An 8,172-nucleotide genomic window follows, 5' to 3' on the forward strand; every position below is an offset into this window, starting at 1 on the left:
GGAGGCTGAGGGAGATGGCGGAGGGTGAGGGGAGCGGGTGGCCGGCGGGCTGCGGGGAAGGGCTCGCCTCCCTCCTCACAGAAGTCACGCAGGGCGGAGCAGGCCACCGTAACCGCAGGTACTGGGCACCCCAGGATCAAGCCCGTTGCTCAGGGCACGCAGAGGGCTGCAGCAGCTGCGACCGCTCCGGCTGCGATGTCCCTCAACCGCCTCCCCCGCCGTGGCCCAGCACTACAGCCGTGACAGGATTAACACCTCCGGTACGGCGTGCCTTAACGGCGGCTGTATGAAACGTTACGGACGGCATTGCTTCCTTGGGGAGTCCCTCAGCTGAAGAAAGATAACGTGACGCCTTCCCTTTAGAAAGCGTCAAACCGGTAGCGAGAGGGAGACTGCCTAGAGCTGAAGCACCACCAGACAAAAAGCCTCAGCACCATTCCCTTCAACGAACTGCTTGCCAAAATAGAAAGTTACTTGCCAACGTAGGCAAAGCTGGAGCTGCCTCATGTCATCCTCAAGCTTCTCAGGGTTGTAATAAAAAGGAGTTTTCAAGTTCCTGAGTTTGATGACAGTTTCAATGAAAATACGTACAAAATTGTTCGGGTTTCTCAAAGCCAGTTGAAAGGGTCACTTTCTGCTGCCAGTTCTGTCTCAGGAGCCTGCTCTTGCCTGTGACTGGGATCCAGGGAGGGCAACAGAACAGGCCGGCACGGTCTCAGGAGCAACTTGCAGGCGCAGAGAACATGCCTTTTCAGACTACCCAATCCTATGTTTTCAGAAGGGTCTGGTAGGTTAAGAAATAGCAAGGCAGCTGGAAAACATGGGCACACATAGCATGGTAAATCATTATAGACACGATATAAGAAAAAGAACATGTAATAATATAAGCATATGTGCAACAGAAGCATCCAAGCTAACTCTCTAGAAAAAAAGTCAGGCAGTCCCAGGGGGGACCTCTCTCCAAGGCAAGTTGTGTTTAGATTTCAGACCTATTGGCTACAGAGGCTCTGAAAAGAAACTGATTTAAATCAAAAGGGTATCTCTAGGAAAACAGCCTAATAAATGGTAAAAAGCAATAAAAATAATTTCTTTCCATACTCTACCCAGTATTTTGCAAAACTTAATGGCAAATATTTTTTAATAAATTGTTCTATGGAACTAAAACTAGTATTTTCACAACAAATCCTCATCAATTGTCAGTGTTACTGAGGTTTTGTTGAGAGTTCTCACAAAAGTCTCAAAGAATCAAGGTCAGCTTGATCTGCTTCAGTTTGCAGTGAGAATAAAGCACAGTGGCACAGGAAATAAATTGAGAACCTTTAGCCTGGTAGCATGCAGGAAAAAGAATTTAAATATTTCCATTTCAAGCTGTATATCACACAGCTTCTCTTTTCTCATTGCATTAGAAGGCTACAACAGCCTGTACAAACTCATTGACTGACATTCACTAGATCATTCCTGAGAGGAGAAGTCATGGTTACTAAGTTTATGGCTTAGCTTTTCAGGGACAGTATTTGGAATGATAAAACTTAAAAGAATGTCTTTTAAATTTAAGCACAAGTTTACAGTAATTGTCCAAGTAATTTTTCATCCTGACGTGCATGCAGCAAGCTCCTACCAGGTTCCATTGATCTAGCTACAAATGCTAGATAAGCAGAGAGAATATGGTTGTGATTTAGTCCGGACACAGTACCGCTCTCCATCTTACATTTCTTGTTTACAACATACATTTGAAAATAGGAGTTGATTTGCAGAACAGCTGCACAATATTTCAAATTGTGCTTGTAAATGTCGACTTATTTCAAAAGGTAAAATGCTATATCGGTATCTTTTGCTCAGACAGAAGTGGAACCATGCACTTAATTTTTTTGCATTTCACTAGTAGATAGAACATCATCTTGGTGGGAAAAACCATCATATAACTTGATTTCCAGAGTCTCAGAGTTGAGGTAAGTCTTTTAACCTTTCTTTAGGGAAAAAATTTTCTTCTGAAGCCTTAAGGCTTAGGAACTGGAAGTTATGAATTTAATACTTAACATGAGTTGTACATCACTAACATTTTAAGTAACCCTTCAATTAGTTTTTTATTATCCTACAAGGTCTGAGCAAAAGGTAATTGCTTGCCCATGTTCATAAAGCTTCCTGTTAAGTTATTTTACAAGTCAGCAATTGTGGAACTCGCCAGTCTTTAACCTGGGGCTATCTGACTTCCCAGTATCTTCATGAGCAGCGCTATCAATCATCTTTTTCCACTCTGCAGTGAAATTTTCCTCCATTCAGCTTGCAGATATCTGGTAATTATCAGTTCTGAGACAGGTCAAGCTATTTAAATCTTTCAAAATACAGTCCTCACCCTGCCCTCACCAGAAAAACATAACACTGTAAAACTTTTTTGGTATTGTGAAATGTTGGGAATTCAGAAAGAATAGATGTCTTCTCATATCCCTCAACTAAGCCCTGGAGCCCCAGCAGATGCTGTTCCTCCCCAGCCTCGTTCCCCCTCCCTAGGACCCACAGTCCTCCCACATGCAGGAGTTCCAACTAGGATCTAGTGTTTGGGGACTAAGAGAGCACTACCAACAGAGAACATCTCAAGTGCAGCGCTCTTTCTTACAGGTTTCTTTACAGAGAGGCTATATAGGTAGCAGCACCTCAAATATGGGCAGAAAGCCAAGGGAATAAAGCTAGATATCTGTTCATATCACTACCTGTTTATTTTGACATCACATATGCTTAGAATCGCAACCACCACTGGTCTCTTCCTCTCATGCTAGAGCAGCAGGCAAGCCCCACAGCAGTCCCATACTCTCTTAAAGGAGCTTCAGACACTGATAGTCCAGCTTTGATGTGGTTTAAGAAAAATAATCTGGGATGGGGATTCTTTGTTCTACAGCATACTTACAGAGGTCACAAAACAGCCCTCATGTAACAATACTTTTCGGATATGAACTTCACCTATCTTCCCTCACTTCCTATTTTCTTCCACCATAGTGGAATATACAGCACAGGTCAAGCTTTCCTTGCAGGCTGCTGCTATGGCTCTTTTAAGTTTGAAGTGCAGTCTGTGTGAATTCCTGTCACATCAGACCCTGAGTAAAGCCTAAGTCAACTCCCCAGGGGATACCAGGCTATAGATTTTCCTTAAGACAAACAGCACAATGCAAAACAAGCAACTGAAAATGACAAGGGAGCCAAAGGTAGGGTGACAGATTTCAAGGCAATACTCTCCTCTCTTTGTGACCGCTATTTGTCCTGACTGAAATGCATGACATTTGAAGGTTCTGGCAATGATAAGGTAGTAAAGAATGACACAGTCATCCTGCAACTCTCATTTGCGTTTCAGATCCAGTTATCTTTATTGATTTGTCTGTATTGATCCCTATGAAAGCAAAAGACAAATCAGTCACTGAGCTTGCACATATGTTGCCCCTGAACAAGCACAGAATGCCACAAGTAAACAAACCATCCTGGAATGTCTGTAGTATCAAACACTGTGCACAGCACTTCACAGCCAAATTTGATGCAAGCCTTCCGCCTTTAAGAAAGGTGTTACGCCATTTAAATAACTGGAAGTGTTCCTAGGAGTCCCAATTCCACACATAGTAGGATCTCCTTGAATTAAAAGTGGCCCTAAGAGGCCTAGCTTTAAATTAATCCTCCTTGAACCAGGGACAACCTTTGAGATTGCTGTGTTCCATGATGAAACTGGCTAGAGTAGGCGAGGTAGACGACATTTCAGAGAGCTTCTGAAGAGATTGTTCTTCCAAAGCCAATATCCTTTCAGTTAGTTTTACGCTGTCCTTGTGCATCTGATTCAAGTCCTGTTCAGTTTTTTGGATGGCTAAGTGATTAATTTTCCTTCTCTTCTCCACACGCCCTGCAGGAAAACCAGATGGCACAGTCAGCACACTGGATATCTAATAGACAATGATACAATAAAGACTGGCAGTAAGTTTTGAAATTAAGTTATGATAACCATTCCCCACAGCATATTTAAAATTAAGCGATGATAAATGAAACCCACTTCCATTCATGATCAATAGCTTTTTTCTTGAAAGAAGAATGCAGACCTACATTCATATTTACTACTAACCCTTCAAGATAGCTTGCTATAGAAACAGCACGGAAGAGGTATCCATTTCTTATTTGCTTATGTATGAGGAATACTTGATTTAGGCTTTTCCCAGTTAGACAAGATCTTCTATGCTCCATGAAAATGCTCAGCGTATCTTAAAAGATTATTTTCTCATACTATGAGGAAGAGAGTTACAACCTTGGAAAATGTATATTTTAAACAAGCTAAGATACCATTCAATTAAATGCAGTCAGTTTCATTAAAAAAAATCCAGTCTTAAAATGCTTGAAGCCATAACCCACCCCCCACCCTGCCTTTAAAAAGGAGCCCCCCCCCAATAAACCTGAGTCTAAACCCATTTCTTATCTGATCTTCAGGCTTTCTGCAAAGTTAATCTTTTTATTAAAGCTTTTGGAAGGATGGTAGATTTGGGATAAAAGGCAAGGAGGCTTCACGGGCAGCATGCCTGGCAGAAAACTTTATAGAAGCTTTAGAGCAGTTTGCTGTGGCCATGTGGTGGTAACTGTGGAAAAACAATTCCTGTGGTAAAAACCCTAAGCGTTTGTGTTCATTTGGTCATCCACACTTAACACTGTTTTATTCCAAAATGAAAAGTAGATACAACAAACTGTTAGTACAATTTTCTCAAGATTTTGTTTCTTCAAGAAGGATTTCATAACATAGGAGTTATGAACATTATGGCAATGAAGGGCTCATAAATCAAACCAAGTAAGGCATGAAAAGAAGCTTTTATCTAACCTGAAGCTAGTTTAGCAAGCATATGCTACATCCATGATTTAGTTATTCAAAGGCCTCCATTTCAAGCTATTTCACATTCCAAACATTAGGATGTCCATAAAATAAGTGTTCTGCCAGCTCAATTCTGGCAATTCTTCAAAGAACATCCCTTGCGTTGGTTTACTCTTATCAAAAGCACAAAGCATAGTAGAAATTCTTCACAAAGTACCAATAAGCAGCTTTAACCATATATTTGACATGTGGAATTATCGGTGTTCTTATTAAATTTTAAAATCAAGTTTATTTTCAAGAATAAATTAGATTACATTAGTCTGCTGCTTAAGGTCATTCAGAGATATGATATGAATGGACAAAACACACCTGCTCTGTGGTTGTGGAGCCTGTTGTGTCATACCTTTTCCCATGCTAATGACCACTTAACAACTCTCTGCAGCCAGTTTAAACTGGAAAACCCTCAGACTGAAAACAGATCAAACCAAACTGGTTAATGTCAGTCTAATTTACCTGAATCTGAACAGGTGAAACTGTTACCCTCCAAGTCTGTGTCTAATTCACTGTTGTTCATTCATTGCTCGTTCAGATTCCTTTAAGTTTTTATAAAAGGAAAAGAAAATCACTTGATTTCCAAAAATGTGACACAAATTACTAGTTTACCTGTACTGTGAGAGATAACTATGGAAAATAATGACTTGCTGTAGTTTTCATGGGATTCTGCTATTTTCTTCCCAGTTTGGTTAAAACTACTGCTGTAGCAGCCACACACCACAGTTCAGTGGATAGCTAGCGACTGAAATGCTATCTATGCTGCAACTGCAATTACAGCTGTCATCACCTTTGTTTAGTTAGTAAAATGTAATCATTTAATGTACGTTTAAAAAAAAAAGACAAAGCTGCAACTGGTAGTCTTCTGTATTTTGCAGATTAAGAACTAAATACAGACAGAGCATATGGACTTCACAGTTCTGGCAGATTCTGTCTGTGGTTTGCAAGTGTTTGGTGCCTTATCCTGCAACTTTAATGTAGTCTCAGCAATGTACCACTTCTTCCTCTCCCCTACTCTAGGTAAGAGCTACGATCATATCCCAAAGTCACCTTCTTTAGGGACATTACAAATAACAAATTAATATTTTTTTCAGTTCTCTACTCATCATTAAGGTCTATCACTCAGTGCTGAGGAACAGGTCTTAGGCTATGGTGCTCTGTATTAGTGACAAGTATCATGAACCAGAATCTGTACTCTAAAGCTGTATGCTTAATTCTTCTTTTACCAAGCCAGTCACACACATAGAGGACCACTAGGACATTCCACTTGCAGATTTACTAGTTATATTACTAAAGCAGCCCCATAAACAAAATCCTCCCCCCCCCCCCCCGAAGAAACAAAGCTTTTTCCCCCATGTTACTGTTCAGAAACTGCTGTCCTCTAGTTCTCTTCAGCTAGGTCCTGCTCCTTCAAAAACATACAGAGAGAAGACTGCAAGCAACCTCAGGGCGTAAAAGGCTCTAGTTTGGTAACCTTTTCCCCTCCCTACCTTCCCCTACAATGCCATGTTATTCAATCCTTTCCACTCCCTGCTGTGCCACCTCCAGTACTATGCTGCAATAACTATGAGATCAAGGCAAATTGGGTTAAAAAAAACCAAATTAACTAAAAACAGACAGACAGACACAAATTCTTTAAACATTTGGGAGAAAGTAAGTTTTTAAACTGTACCACTTCTATAATCCAGCTCAGGTAATTCAGATGCAAAAGCAATTGCATCATCCCAGCTGAAAGAATGGTCTAGGAGTGCTAGGAAGAAGAGCTAGGGATCTTGAGTTAGGGCATATTATAGCTCGAGATTCTCTCCTCCCAGTGAAGGATTTATGAAGAGGGGTAAAGTACAATAAAAAGCAAGACAATTCTGTTTTCAAATACTTTAAATCATCAGATGAAGCATATTCCATAAACCATATTCCAAGTGTTTGGTATTTTCCTGATCAGCACAGACAAGTGCCAAAATAAAATCTGTGTCAACAAGAAAACGAAAGTATTAGAAACAATACAGCCTTGGGTTATAAGAAATCTCTATGTAAATAAACAGCAGGCAGAAGAATACAGTATTTTTTCTTACTACATGTTCTTGATTTTCACAGCTTCTACTCTGATGTCTGAGTACCCAATCTGTATTAGATGGCTGTATTCTGGAAAGAGAAGGTAAACCTGGGTGTAAGCTGTGTGTGATAACACAGTGCATAATTTCAGGCATGGAAAAACCCCATACTTTTAGACCAGTTTTCTTCAAGTTTTTTCCAACAGTGAAAACAAATGTAGGAATTAAAACCAAACACACAGCAACTCCTCCACTAATTTTAGAAAACACCTTAAGTTGCGGAAAACATGAGGGACACTTTCTATAGAGCGTACCCTTGCTCAGTCCTAAAATACCACTGGTGTGCTGCCTTACTCTCACTTTCTTACATGCCTCCCCTACCATTTCCAGGAAAGTTGCATCTGTTCTGAGGCCAGAAGAAAGGTTAATTTTTTAAGAGATTTATCCAATCCCATTAACTGTCTCCTTAGCAAGCCTTTACACTCAAAAGATTTTCTGCCCTTTTAGCTTGCCACTTTCCCTAACTTTTCAAAATCTTGCTTTGTCAAGATACTCTTTCCTAGTTAGTAAACTTGAACATTTTTATTGCAGTTTGTTTTATTCTGACCCTGACTAAAGCAGATCTCAGGCTTAGTAACTTTATTATACAGACTAGTTTCTTTTCACAACTATTCAGCAGAGTACTCCAAATCCAGCTAGGTTAAAAAAAAAATAAAATAAAAAAATCTCCAAAAACAGTTGAAAGTTTTATGATTACCACTGTAAAAGCTGTATTTTTAAGAGGACAACTAAAATGGCATTATAAGGCTAGGACTAAATCTTGTATCCTGTCTGCACTTCTATTGAAGCCTGTAGGAGAGATTGTGGAAGTAAAATGAAAGCATTGTTTGTGTAGTAGTTTTAACAATATACTAAAAGCAAAACCAAAACACAAATGTACTCAAACATGCAGCCAAGGTAACCATCAACAAAATACAGGAAAAACAATGTTTCTCTATGCCTATAGACCTAAAATGACAAGTCTATCAAGATTTCATTTAAAATTTACAAAACCTTACTGTTAGATCTGTGGAGTTTCTCCAGAAAAAGGAAAACCAAACCACCTATAACCTGACCGTAGCAGTTTGTAACTATGGCTAAATCAAGATGATGTAACTTGAAAAGAGAAAAACCACTCTACTCTTGTGCTGTGTATGCAGTTGCCAGGTCAGCACAGAGCTCTCCTTTCGAAGGCTCAAAGGCAGG

General features: G+C 40.0%; 1 long non-coding RNA gene across 3 annotated transcripts in view; it reads right to left on the reverse strand.

Moving 5' to 3' along the window:
* Positions 1-3,433: 3,433 nt before the first annotated feature.
* Positions 3,434-8,172, reverse strand: part of LOC104843099 — a 27,154-nt gene continuing 22,415 nt past the window's right edge. For all 3 annotated transcript variants that reach the window (XR_775529.1, XR_775530.1, XR_775528.1), the window contains 3 exons: positions 6,949-7,018; positions 5,339-5,418; positions 3,434-3,877 (listed from right to left, as the gene is read on the reverse strand). This is a non-coding gene — a long non-coding RNA (uncharacterized LOC104843099). The remainder of the gene's footprint in view (positions 3,878-5,338; positions 5,419-6,948; positions 7,019-8,172) is intronic.

The sequence above is a fragment of the Haliaeetus leucocephalus genome, unplaced genomic scaffold, assembly GCF_000737465.1.
Source record: "Haliaeetus leucocephalus isolate CR32 unplaced genomic scaffold, Haliaeetus_leucocephalus-4.0 Scaffold130, whole genome shotgun sequence".
NCBI lineage: Eukaryota > Metazoa > Chordata > Aves > Accipitriformes > Accipitridae > Haliaeetus > Haliaeetus leucocephalus.